The sequence below is a fragment of the Enhydra lutris genome, unplaced genomic scaffold (assembly GCF_002288905.1).
Source record: "Enhydra lutris kenyoni isolate GAN:26980312 unplaced genomic scaffold, ASM228890v2 scaffoldscaffold39, whole genome shotgun sequence".
In the NCBI taxonomy this organism is placed as follows: domain Eukaryota; kingdom Metazoa; phylum Chordata; class Mammalia; order Carnivora; family Mustelidae; genus Enhydra; species Enhydra lutris.
The window spans coordinates 12382402-12396737 of NW_019154123.1; the positions used below are offsets into that span (position 1 = coordinate 12382402).

The window sequence follows — 14336 nt, forward strand, 5'->3', positions numbered from 1 at the left end:
CGCGTGCGGCGCGCAGGTGGCCCGCCGCGTGGAGGAAGCGGTGCGGGGCGTCGAGGGGGTGGAGGGCGCCCAGGGGCGCGGGGCGGGCTCGCTGTTCCCGAGGCGGCTGTCAGGGGCCGGCGGCTCCCCCGAAGATGCAGCGCAGCATATTTTGCACATGAGTTCAGAGGAAGAGGAAGTATAGCCGGCGGACGCGCGGCGGCGGCGGCGGCGGGGGCGCGTCGGGGCTGGAGCCGGAGCGCGCCAGGCTCAGGGCGCAGCGAGCGGGAGCGCGGCGGCCGCGGGCTCCTCGGAGGGACGGACGCACAGATCGCGGGAGGGACGGACACCCGAGCGCGCCGCGCAGCCGTTTCCCGCCCCCACCCACTGGCGCCCACGCCTTCCCCGCGCCGCCTGCGCTGTATGGCACAAACTTTCCTCCCGGGACGGAACACGGTGTTTCGGGCAGCCCGCGCCAGCGCCTTTTCCTCAGCCAGTCCCGAACGGTAGGTGAGCGCGCGGCAGGACTTGGGGTGTAGGCAGGCACAGGCCTTGCCATCTGGCCCCGCGGACCCGGACCGCTGCGGACTGGAGGAGCCCCGCGTGGCGCCTCCTTGCAGGTTGCCGCGGTTGCCAGAGGGCCACCGCCCCCCCCGCCCCCAACCACATCCCCGGCCCGGGTTGGATAGGGTCGGCGCCGATCCACAGCACACAGCGGTCTTGGCCAACTTTTTTGGGGGGCGGGGGGCGCGGATAAATCGTCCCTGGCACGCTATGGGGAGAGGCACCTAGAGCAGTTTGTCAGGGGTCGTGGGCTCTGCAGGCTCGCGGCGCCAAAGAGAGAAGCAGAGGGGAAGCTTTGAGGCTACAGGTGGGTCTGGGACACAACTGCAGGGGGTCCTTGGCAAAGATCAGACAGGAGCTGGACACGAAGTGCGGGTTCAGGATGGCGCGAGGCTGGGTGGGGTGGGGAGTTGGGAGGCTCTAGCTGCCCTTCTGCGTGCGCCCTGGGAGGTGGGTTTGTTGGTGGCGCAGGGGTGCTGGATAGATGGGAGCAGACCTGCCGCGCGTCCTGAGGAAGCGCCGCAGCCACCGGAGGCACAGAGACTCTGGGCGCGGGGAGTCTCCGGCACTGAAAAGGGCATCTCTCCTTCCGTAAGAGGATTTTTTTACTTGTCCTAACCCACTTTCCCAGGCTCAAGGGACGCCAGGGTAGGTCTTGGGCCAAGGTGGGGTGGTGGCGGTGTACATTTCAGAAAACCTGATTGTCAGGCACGCAACACTCCCCCACCTCCCCGGACCAGGGCTTGTGCCCTTGACCCAGGATATCGCGGTCTTGGCATCCAGAACCACGTGGAAGCCAAAAGTGCTAGACCCAGGCACGCTCCCTGCTGCCTCCTGTTTGATCATGCTTAGCTGCCCCTTGTGGTTGTGGGTGTACCCCGGGGACACTGGGCGGTGGCAGTGAGTTTGTTGGGGGACTTAAACAAAATGTATGTATGTATATATTTTAAGTCTCGCACAAAAGCCAAATTTGAGTGCCTGCCCTGGGTTTCAGGCAACAGTCCTTTCTTGTAATTGGTACAGCTGTTTTCAGATGCTGGGCGCACAGTCAGGCCAGGCGTCTTCCAGCCCCTGCCATCGTGTGTCATCTCAGGATAAGTGAGGCCCTGCCAGGAAGGAAGGCGGGCTTAATGTGAGCCACCTCTGGGCCTGTGGGTAGGGCACACTATGCACCCCACGTGTCCCTGGCTGCCGGGATTCCAATTCGTACCTCTGAACAGCTGAATTCCCAATGAAATTCAAGTGACCCCAGATGTCACCAAACCCCACAGAGGGGTTAAGCAACAAACTGTTTGGGGCTCTTTGGTGCGTGCGTGTGTGCTAACCTCAATGAAATCACTTTAACCTCAGGCTGACTCTGCATCCTCTTTTGCCTTCAGCAGGGTTTCTGGTCCTGAGAACTGGGACTTCATCCTCTGTGTATCAAGTCCCTGGGTTGGTGTTTCTTTGTTAGTCTTTTGGCTTAATGGACACTGGGCAAATGGAAGTGGAGTGTTATGCAGTTAGCTAATAGATTGGTGCAGGAATTGAAAGAGAACAAATTAGGAATGAGTTCTTTTTCTCCCTCTTGAGCAGGAATTTTTGGCTTCCATTCAAATAATTGCTTTGTCTGTAGGGAAACAGGCAGAAAATCTTTGGCATGAGTGATGGGAGTTCCTGTAAAGCTTCGTGTGTTCTTCCAATCTTCACTTTTCTGCAGAATTGAAACTATATGGGCCCATGGTTTGGTGGGCGTGGGTGTCTTGCCAAATTTCTAACTTGGGGGGGGTCAAGGAGAGGGTATTATGACTCCCCACCTATCTCATTTTTAAAAATATAAAAATGTTGCAAGAATAGGGGTGCCTGGGTGGCTCCGTCATTAGGCGTCTGCCTTCGGCTTGGGTCATGATCCCGGGGGCCTGGGATCAAGCCCGGCACCAGGCTCCCTGTTCAGCGGGAAGCCTGCTTCTCCCTCTCCCACTCCCCCCTGCTTGTGTTCCCTCTCTCGCTGTGTCTCTCTCTGTCAAATAAATAATAATAAAAAAAAAAACTTAAAAAAGAAAAAACAGTTGCAAGAACAGTAACCATTCAAATACCCATATCTAGAGAGTAATTTAGCAGTACTGGCCTTATTACGCATCTGTCGATCTATTCATCCCTCTGTCCATCTTAAGTCCCAACTTAAGTCCCATCCATCAGTAAATCTCAAATTATTGTTTTATGCACTTTAAAATAAATTATAGACATTGACACAGGTCACTCCTTAATGTTTCAGTGCACATTTTTATTATTCAGAGTTCAATATATGTTCATGATCGTCTTAAGGTAAAATGCATATGCATAGAGTGAAATGCACAAATATTCACAAATATTTGCATAATGTTTTGATAAATGTGTACACCTGTGTAACCCTAGTTGCGATCAAGATAGGGAATATTACCATCACCTCAGAAAGTTCCTCATCCCCATTTCCAGTCCATCCCTGCCTCCTCAGTGGCAATGACTGCTGATTATTTTTTACTGTTAGTTTAGTCTGTTCTTGAATTCCTGTAAATGGTGTTTTATAGTATCATATAAAGCTTCTTCCATTTGCCATATTTTTAAGAATTCATCCATGTTGTATCTATCAGTATTTTGTTTTTTTTTTAATTGCTGAATTATATATTCCAGGAAATGTCCATACCCCAGTTTGTTAATATATTCCTCCCATTGATGGACACATGAGTTAGTCCCAGTTTTGGGGAAGTATTGTAAATGAAGCTGCTATGAATATTTGTGTACAAGTCTTCCTAGGGACATATGTTCTCATTTCTCATGGGTAAATGCCTAGAAATAGAATCATTAGGTCACAGAAGTGGTATATGTGAACCTTATAAGAAGCTGCTGGGTCTTTCCCCAACACGGTTGTACAATTTTTGTGGCCCTACCAGCAAAGAATACAAGTAAGAGATTCCAGATACAACAACCCTGTTTTCTTGTCCCAAAGTCAAGGGCATGGCTTGACCAGTGTTTCTGGGCTAGCGGGGTACAGCAATTGGATACCTTAGACAGTCCAAAGCACGTTGCTTTTTTATAGGTGGAGGAGTTGTGAGAAATCTCTAACTCTGCCAGTAAGTGAATTCACACTTAAATTATTACAGATGATCAGACAAATATTTTACTTGTTGAGATCTTCAGAGAAGGGAATTCCACAGGGTAATGTACCCTTGGTTGTGAAAGAAGATTGATTGAGTACTTTCTATATAAAGGAAAAATAACTCCCAAACCCACAGAATTCCACCACACTTCTGCTAGCTTCTCCTGGGGGATTTCTGACGTATTGGTCTGGTTGATGTGAACTTGGTGGAGGAGATTCCCGTTGGACTTCACCGGCTTGCGCAGCTGGCTGCTGAAACCGGGTTGTGTTTGCTTTGTGAGGCAGATCAGATTTGGTTTTTTGAAGGCTCAGAAACCAGCTCTGCTGTTAAAGTGATTTGGCCTGTCAGTGAGAAACATGACCTGTCGACATGCTCTCGTGGTCCTGGCTGAGAAAACAGGCCAGGTCCCCTCAGGTCCCCTTACCCTTTGGTCCCGTTCCGTGGACCAGCAGCTGAACCTGGCCTTGGATGATTCAGGAAACAGGAATGGAGCCTCCCAGATTGCGTGGGACCCTAGAATGAAATATTTGCATCTGGCCAAAGTGTCTCAGTGGGGTCAGATGACAGATGGCACAGAGTCTCGAGTCTTTGCACTGTGTTTGGAAACGGTTGTGATCTGACAGCCTAGGACAGTGCCTGCCACAGAGTAGGCACTCAGTAAGTCTCAGCTGAATGATTCTGGTGACTCGTGGTGCCTGACAGGGTGATTGCCCATCTGGGGGTTGACTGTGAGTGCCGAGATGTTCCCAAGATATATTTCACGGGTATTGTACTTCACCGTAGCCTTGGAAACAAGTTCAAAGTGTTTCGGCCTAGGAAAACCTGCCGGCTGTCCACTTCTATTTTAGTAGCACTGTTCTTATTTTATTGCAGATTTCACTATTGTTATTAACAAAATAATAATTATAGCTGCCACTTTCCCAGTGCTTACCCTTAGCCTGGCACTGTTAGGCACTCTACATGCATTCTTTGAATTTAATCCTCAGGAGAAGCGAGTACTACTCTTATCTGCACTTTAGCCTTGAGGAAACTGAAGCTTAGCGAGGTTAAGTAATTTGCCTTAAGTTCACTTTTTCATGTTTCCTAGACATAGGGAAGAGACCGTGACGTTCTGGTTTCGCAAATGAGACTACGTCTACAAGCACAGATTTCCAAATACATGAATCCATGGGGTGACAGACACCAAAACTGGAGAGGCACAACCGCACGGCAAGAAATGACACCCCCGAATCACTTTCTTCCATCTAAGTCTTCTGAGTTTGGGGCAGCCAGGGCCTGTATTGAGACACCAAGTATTTTGGTGATAATTTAAAACACTGTTGGTTGGCTGTGATTTTAGTTTCACTGGAGGAAAAGAAAAATGTTGCCAGCTGTTAAGTGTCCTAGCTGAGCAGTCCCGCCCCTTGGCTACCACCTACACATGGCCATGTACATTTCAATGTAAAATGAATTAAAATGAAAGAAAATAAAAATTTCAGCTCCTCAGTCCCATTAGCCACATTTCAAGTGCCCTAGAGCCACATGTGGTTATTGGCCCAGGCCTTGGATACTGCGGAGGTGGAGTATTTTCATCATGGCTGAAAGTCCTGCTTGCCCTATAGTAAGCGTCTCTCTCTTTTCCTTCATCGAAGAATGGGCAACACACTTGGCTAAGGCTTAGGCTCTTTTTTCACTGACAAAGAGGAGCATTTAGCCAGACATTTCTTTTATGTTTACCTTTTAAAGGTTTTGCATGTGTGTGATCTTTCCTCCCATTCACATTCAGTTTTTGACATAAATTTAAGTTTCCCTTTGGTCCTGGGCCCCCAAAGGGGCTTTCGTTATTATCATTGCATATTTTACTAGAATGGTTTCTGTGAAAAGATTGGTACAGCAGGCAAGTGATGGCCACTGCTTGAGCCCTGTTAATTCCTTGCTCTCCAAATAAGAATTCGGTTGAGCTTTTAAATATGCATTTGTGTGACTTACTCCCCACCTGGGCTGAATTGAGGAAGAAGAATCGGCTCTCAGCGGGGCCAAAACCAAAGAGCTAGAAAATCAGGTCACATTCTACGCCTGATGGCTACCTGCCAAGACAGAGATGGAGGAGACACTATTTGGGGTATCGAGGGCTTTGCTTTGGAGTTTTCTTGGGTTTGACTGCCCTTGTGGTGTGTGGGGAGTGCAGGAGGGGGCCCAGCAGCTTCCATGTCCTGGTTGCACAGGACGAGGCGGGGTGGCTTGTATGGTGCCCTGGCTTGCCCCTCTTCTGTGCTTCAAAGGAGAGGGGACTTCAGCCCTCAGGTGTTATGGGGCACCAACACCAGCCAGTGGCGCAAAGTCCACGTCAGCTGTGTTTTGCCCAGCTCGTCTGATACTGAGCAACGCTTTCCTTCTTTCTTTTTAAAGATTTTATGTATTTATTTGAGAGAGAGAAAAAAAAAATGAGTGGGGGGAGGGGCAGAAAGGAAGGGAGAAGCTGATTCCCGCTGAGCAGGGAGCCCTATGCAGGGCTCGATCCCAGGACGGTGGAATCATGACCTGAGCCGAAGGCAGACGCTTAACCACCTGAGCCACCCAGGTGCCCAGACCAACTGTGAAGTGACTTTATGAAACTGTATTGGATGTTTCCACATTTTTTCAATCAGGAAGCCAGCTGCTCTTTCAATGACAACTTTCTCAAAATGTCCCATTTTGTTTTTCTAGTCAGGCCCCCTTGACTGTCAGCATTTATTTCTTGCAGAGGATTATCAGCTTCCATTCATGTGTACATGACTCTGTGTGTGTGTGTGTATGTGTTTTGAAATTTCCTACTTTGTATTTCACCCCGAGGAAATACTTCCTGAGGAGCCCTTCAGATTTTACGGAATAGCTCCCAAATTCCCAAGTTTGAAGAAATTATTGTAATAGACCTCATTCATAAAGTTGGATAAGGAGAGAGTTGGTTAATCACAAACTGTGGTGAATGGAATGTGACCGAATCATGTATTGCCAAATTTTGGAAATATAAAGCACAAGAAATAAGGTTGTTCATTTAAACACTTCTATAACTTAGAGAGGGTTTTGGACCTTTTCCCACTGTCTTGGGATCCCATATAAGCACCGTTTGTAGGCGGGTATAATTATGGCCATAGGCAGGTCAAAAGAAGTCTTTAAAGTGGATAACAAGTAATACTGGTAGTATTTCTAATAATAGTTAACCTTTATACTACTTTTTCTATGTATCAGAGCTCTTCTAAGCCCTGTTCAGTATTAACTTATTTAATCCTCACCCTGCCAGTGGATTTTGGGGGTATCCCCATATTATAATTGGGAAACCTGAGGTTGAGCAGCTTCCTCGAGGTCACACAGTTAGAAAGTAGAGACGCTGGGATTTGAACCTAGGCAGTCTGGCTCCAGAACCCATGCAGCCAATCCTTGTGCTATGCTCTTAAGAAGAGCACATTGATTTCCCAAATACTCCAGAATGTCCATCCTTTACCAGATAATAAGTGTCTGTCCTAGTCCTGTAGGATGTTGATTTAGTAGGTATTTATTGTGCATCTAGGGGCATCTGGGTGGCTCAGTCAGTTGAGCATCCGACTCTGGATTCTGACTCAGGTCATGATCTCAGGGTCATGAGATGGAGCCCTACCTCAGAGTTCATGCTCAGCGTGGAGTCTGCTTCAGATTCTCCCTCTCTCTCTACCCCTCCCACTGCTCATGCTCTCTCTCTCTCTCTCTCTCTCTCAATAAATAAATAAATAAATAAATGTGCATCTATTGGGATGGGGCGTTGGGATAGCTGCTGTTGGAGACGAAGAAGACATGATTGCTACCTTTAGGAAGTTGGCTGTCACATGAGCAGGTGAGGCAATACCAAAAGCTCCAGAGCTCTCTCTGGAGCTCAGGACTGGTCTCTGCAACTGCCCATCCCACATGTCTACCCAATGGAGTTAACACATCTAAAATAATCTCCTGTATCCTCCCATAGCCATCCCCAGCTTGGAATGGGGCCACTCTAGCCTTCCAGTTGCTCAGGTCACAAGCCCTAGATGTGTCTTGGATGCCCTCTTTTTCTCACGCCAAACTACCAATAAATTTCATGAAAATATACTTTCAAAATATATCCAGAACTTGCCCATTGCTCATAACCCATTATTATTTGGTCTCCCCATTTCCACAGTCAGTCATGGCCAGAGTGGTCATGTCTGCCCTTGGCTTGAAACACTCAGGGCTCCCATCTCAGAGTAAAGTCAGAGTCCTTACCGCCATCTGCACAGCCCACACAACCTGCCTCACCATGCCACTCTGATTTTGTGTGCCCCCTGCAGCTACCCCTTTTTTCCCCTAGGCAGGTCCTGGAAACTTGCACTTGCTGCCACCTTGCCAGGTACACCATCCCCCTCATCCCATGTTCTTTTTGACATTACCTTCTGGGTGAGACCTTCCCTGATCATCCTGTTTTTAAGTATTCCCTTGTCTTCCCTTGTGGTTGCTCTCCCTCCTCCCTGCCTTTTCTTTATTTCTTTAAAATTGAATTTCCTGTATTATTTTTATTTGTGTATTGTCTGTTTATCTATTCCTGAAGGTAAGATCCTTCAGGGCAGGGTTGTTCCTTTGTTGTTGTTGTTGGTGGTGGTGGTCTTTTGCATCACTTTGGTATCCTCAGCATTTACAATAGTGCTTTGCATGCAGTAGGTGCTTAATAAAGGTGAGTGTGATGGGTGATTTTATGTTTCAACCTGACTAGGCTAGGGTACTCAGTTTTTGGTGAGACAGGTCTAGGTGTTGCTGTGGGTTATTTTTCTTTTTTTAACATGATTACCATTTAAATCAAGAGACTTCAAATAAAGCAGATTACTCTCCATAGTGTGGGTGGGCCTTACCCAATCAGTTGAAGGACTTAAGAGAAAACACTGAGGTCTCCCAAGGAAGAAGGAATCCTGCCTCCAGACTGCCTTAGGACTTAAGACTGTAACATCAGCACTTCTCTAGGTCTCTGACCTGTTGGCCTTGCCTGTAGATTTCTGACTGGCCAGCTCCCACAGTCACATGAGTCAGTTTCTTAAAATAAATCTGCCCTGCCTTCTCTCTATATAGATATCTACCCACACACTGTACTCTTGGTTCTGTTTCTCTGGAAACCCTAATACAGAGGGTTGAGATGGAAGGGAAAGTGTCAGGTTGGGGTTGCCCTGGAGGTAAAGGAATGGTGTCTGGAGAGTGCTCAGTGTGTACAAAAGGGAGCACTGGCTTCCTACACCTGACACCAGGGTACATGAAGAGGAACAGCCAGAGACCGGGGAGGAAGTGGGTTGGGGGTGAAGTTGAGGTGAAGGACTCCAAACTGGGTGGTGTCTGTTTCTTATGCTCTTTGAGCCACTTGTGTGGCACAGAATGGTTAATGTGGAATTAGCCTGTGCTAAGAATTAGTGGGCAAGAGACCAAGGGAAGCCAGATGCAGGAAGGCCTTTGAGGTCGTAAGAGGGTGGGCTGGCATGGACAATGAAGTGGTGGATGTAAGGGCCTCCACGAGCACCCAACACCAGGCCAGCTGTAGTGACGACAACAGTGGCAGGAGCAGGCTGATGCCTGGTGTTTTGAGCCTGGATGTTGCAAGGACAGGGGTACTACCCTCAGAAGCAAGGAACACGGGAGGAAGAACACGCCTTGATGGGCCAGGCATTGAGTTCTCTTTGGAGCATATTCATCAGGAATTTCAGGAAAGTTCTGGGTGAAGATGCTGAAAAGGGCCCTTGGGGCATATTCACTTGGAGTTCACCAGACTGGGAAGGAGACTGGAAGGTGTTTGCCCAGAGCCGGTAAAGCAGGGCCCATGAGGGGATATGAGGGCTAAGGGGGAAACTATAGTATTTATGTAACTTTCTTGAGTATACTCAACAATACCACAATTGGAGGTTCCCAAACTCCATTACAAAGGCACCCCAAGGCGCCACAGCAAACTCATGGAAGCGGGGCAGAAGGGCGTTTATTTTTCTTTTTACATTTCTGAGGGGAACAGTGGTACTTGATGTGTTAGACAACACACTGCCTGCCATCTTGGGGTAGTTCTCAGTACCAACGTTAGACGGCTCCGCCTTCCTTTTGATGACTCATACTTCTGTGCCGCGCCTTTTGGGTGGTTGCTAAGAAACCACGAACAGGAAAGGAAAGTGGTGGTGTCCAGCGTGATTCCAAGGTTTGAGAAGTTGTGCGGTGCCCAAGAGATGCACACAGCCCGCTAGTGCTTGTGACTCAGGAATGAAAGAAAAAGGTTTATTCTTTCAATTTTTATGCACTGTTTTTTTCCCCAAAGGCTAATAAGTTGTTTGGACAGAAATAATTATTATGTTGTTTAGACTGAACTACTTAATAAGTGGAACTATAAGTATTGCTTTTAGCCTAGGGGTGCCGTGACGCTAAAGGTGCTAGGAAGTGGAACGTCTCAAACCTCTGTCATGTATTGTTGTGGGTGTCACAGGTAGATTGTGGAAGAATAAAAGCAAGGACAGAAGGGGGGAGAAAGGAAGGGCACAGGGGCTGCATCTAAAAAGTCTCATTTCTTCAAAAATAAAAGATGTGAAGCAAATAAAGTAAAATGTAAGCATTTGTTAAATCTTGGTGGTGGGTACATAGATATCTCATTTTCTGTCCTCATCTGTATGTCTGAAGTGGCTTATACTGAAAATGATTTTGTTTTAAGATTTCATTTATTTATTTTAGAGAGAGAGAAAGAGAACATGAAAGGGGTGGGGAGCAGTGGGGCAGGGAGAGAATCTCCAGCAGACTCCATGTTCAGCACAAAGCCTAACTTGGGACCCAATTTTCTGACCCCGAGATCATGACCTGACCTGAAACGCTCAACCAACTGAGTCACCCAGGTGCCCCTATACTGAGAATGATTTTAAGAGAGAGAGAAGGAGGGCGGGGATAGAAATTTAGGGGTGCACCTGTGTTTGGAAGGACAGCAGCGAGGTGGGAAGAGGGCATCTGAGGTACAAAGAAGTTCAAGAGATAGGGGTGGGGTATCAAGGGGGTCAGTAGGGCCATGTTCTAGACTGGGGTTCTTAGCCCTGGCTGGGAGACTTAAGAAGGATCTGAGACTATACAGAGTTCAGAGAGGGAAAGCTGAGCTTGCTCCTAAATTATTGCTTTGCAACCCTGGCTGTCAGTTAGAATTACCTGGGGTTTTCAAAAATTCTGGTGATCAGGCCCTACTCCCCAAATGCCTGGGCATCAGGATCTTTAAGTAGCTCTCCAGATGATTCCAATATGCAACCAAGGTTGAGGACCAGTGCCACAGACGGCCCAGCGTTTCTTATACTTTACTGCTGCTCAAACTTCAGTGAATCACTTGTCATTAAAATGTAGTTTCTGGCTCAGCAGGCTTGGGAGGGCCTGTGATTCTGGATTTCTCACAGGCTCCCAGGAATTCCGGTGCTGCTGGTCTGAGAATCACGCTTTGAGCAGCAGATTCTTCTGAAAGGGAGCTATGTTTGATTAAAGGTGTTTGTCATGGGGACTCTGGGAAGGCAGAGAGGTGGTCTGGATCAGACCCCGACTGAGATGTGGGGGGAGGGGATAGTAAGCAAGTGTTTTCCTTTGGAAATGTAAATACCCCTTGTATTCCTTATCTTTTGCTGTGTAACAAATTACTCTGGATCTTAGCAGCCAGGAATGACAGTAAACATTTATTATCTCAGAGAGTTTCTGTGGGTTAGAAATCCAGAAGCAGCTTAGCTGGGTGGTTCAAGAGGTTGTGGTCAAGCTGCTGGCTGGGCTGGAGGCCATTCTGCAGGTGATGGATCTGGTTCCATATGGGTGTTGAGCTAAGCAGCAGTGTTGGCTGTTGGGTGGAGGCCTCAGTTCCCTGTCCTGGGACTTCTTTACTGGGTTAATAGACTGTCTTCATACTGTGGCAGCTGGCTGTCCCCAGAGTGAGGGATCCAGGAGAGAGTAATGTAGAACGCGCAATGCTGCTGTAACCCAGCCTTGGAAATCACACTCATCATTTCTGCAGCGCCCTCCTGGCCCCACAGGTCAGCCCTAGTCACTGTGGGCGGGGACCACCTGTGAATGCTGGGAGGATTACTGAAGGTCGTCTTAGGGGCTGGCTATCTTACCTCTTATTGTTTTCAATGAAGAAATTATGTATGTGCGGCACAGAAAACTTGAGAAAACCATAAAGAGAGTGTCACCCATAATCTCATGACCTGGAGGAAATTTCTGAGAACACTGTGGTCTATGTCTTGCCAGATACAAAGAGAATGCATGTGTATGTATATGTATATACACATACATATATACATATATGTATACACATATACATATATATACACACATAGAATACATATGTAATATATAATAATATGTGTGTGTGTGTGTATATATATATATATATATATGCACTCAATTAGAAAAAGTAGCACCATACAGATAATACTGTTTCATATAGATTGTTCTTTATCCTTGACATTGATTCAGGAATACTTTAAACAGGTAAATTTTTCAGGGTGCCTGGGTGGCTCACTGGGTTAAGCGTCTGCCTTTGGCTCAGGTCATAATCCCAGGGTCCTGGGATTGAGCCTCACGTCAGGCTCCCTGCTTGGCAGGAAGCTCTCCCACTCCCCCTACTTGTGTTCCTTCCCTAGCTGTGTCTTTGTCTGTCAAATAAATTTAAAAAATCTTTAAAAAAACAGGTAAATTTTCTTATTGAACTGTAGTTGTACAATGTTATATTAGTTTCTGGTGCAACACAGTGATTCGACAGTTCTAGGCATGACTCAGTGCTCACCACAATAAGTGTAGTATCACCATGCAATGTTATTACAACATTACTGACTATACTCTGGACTGTACTTTTCATCTCTTTGCCTTTCTTATTTTATAACTGGGAGTTTGTACCTCTTAATCCCCTTCTCCTACTTTGCCCAGTCTGTCAGTGGGTACATTTTAGTTATCCTCGGGTTTCTGTCTTAGACTATGTTTGCAGAATATCAAGATTTGATACCATTTGAATTCTCAAGTTTTCATTTACATTTCTGGGTTGAGAGAGATGTTCCTATCATGCAAAAACGTCTTCATCTGGATCATCAGTTCTTACTTTGGGTGACTGAGTGATGTAATAAACACGCTCGAGGCTTCAAACACGGGATTTGAATGAAGAAATAAAAAATGAGTTTGCCAGCTGAGCCGGCATCATTGCCTATAATTGCCCCATCTCTGGTTGCTTGTCATGAGCTGTTGGCAATTGTTAAAATTAGCTTTACAGTCTGCCACGGATTAGTAGCAAGTGTGGTAAATGAAGACTCACTCTTAATGAAACTAATTTGTATTTGGAAATATAACTACATTTATTGCTCCCATTATTTAAATGCACGTATGATCGTTGAGAGTAAAAATGAACCTTTAAACTGAAGTTTTAGAAATGCTAGCTGAAAAATAATCTTTTAAGGAGGTGATTCTTTTTCAAGTGGTTTTCCAGTGTTTTACGAGCATCTTGGGAAGCATTTCAGAAACAAATCAGAAATACTTAAAATTAAAATGTAAGGATTTAAAAATTGACAATGACACAGGATATCATGTCGCATTGCTGATTAGCTTCTTCTGGAACCAGGTCTGTGGCAACGTGCTGTCTATTTCATATTCCTGTCTATTTCAAATCCGGGGATTTTCTCTGTACATCTCGGGGGCTGTCCAGACTTCCAGAACAGCCCGCCCCACGGCACCGCATACATCTGTTCACTTTCTCCTCCTTTCACCTCCAATCTGCTTCAGAGCAGGGCCTGGTCTTCCCATTTTTATCTTTTCTAATCGGGGGCCTGATTTAAAGCAGACCTTAGTGAACGTGGGCTGAATGAATGCATGCATGTATGCATAAATTTGGAGAAGTTCTCTCTAGTGTGGAGCTCACAGTTTCTGCATGAAGCGGGGCCACCTTGTAGCAAAGATATGCCTCACGCTGGGTTTGATTTGGAGAGAACTGATTTTCCAGAACATCACCATCTGAGGGCCCTCTGCTTTCTGGTCATTTGCAATCTCTCATGTCCTTTCCTTGCAGCCAGGGTCTCAACCTCCCGTGATTACCTTATTTTCCTCCATAATCAGCATCCAGTTCCTCATTACTTTTAGCTGATTTCTGCTAGAGAACTATATGTTTATTTTGGCTCTCTCCCTACTATCTCGCCACAGGAAAGGGGAAAGACCTCCTCTTTTTGCTTTATGTTTGAAGAATACTTGGAAGATTTTTCTTTGTCCCTCGATGTTAGAGAGACCCATACACATGGGTGCAGGGATGTATTCTGGGATGACAGAGGTAGAAACAGAAAGGCCTGCCATACGACTGTCAGGTAATCAAAGCTAATCCAGCGATCCACTCACACATCAAATGAATAACTTGATTTACATTAGGTATCAATGTGGGGTGACTAGGAATATGGAAGGTCAGAGCTGTGGGGGTTGAAGCAACGGGAGAATCTCATCACACACAAGCATGTGCCCTTTACAGAAACAGACAAGGAAAGCAGAATTAGCCAGGAATAGCAGGGTTCTCATGATTCCACCCAGGGAGCTGATGGTCTAGAGTGAGCAGGAGGTAGAGGGGCTAATCGGTCAGTGTCTTGAAGGGTCTCACCTTCCACCATGCCTCTCGGGCGGTCAGCATCTGCCCACCGTGAATGTGGAAAGAGAAGTCTTATTCATTAACAGGACCCCTGC

At 46.9% G+C, this 14336-nt stretch overlaps 1 protein-coding gene across 1 annotated transcript in view; it reads left to right on the forward strand.

Moving 5' to 3' along the window:
- The first annotated feature begins 250 nt into the window (after positions 1-250).
- LOC111154956 (raftlin, lipid raft linker 1) overlaps positions 251-14336 on the forward strand; it is a 192721-nt gene continuing 178635 nt past the window's right edge. Inside the window, exon 1 of the mRNA XM_022514919.1 lies at positions 251-485. The gene's annotated coding sequence lies outside the window, so the exon portion shown is untranslated. The remainder of the gene's footprint in view (positions 486-14336) is intronic.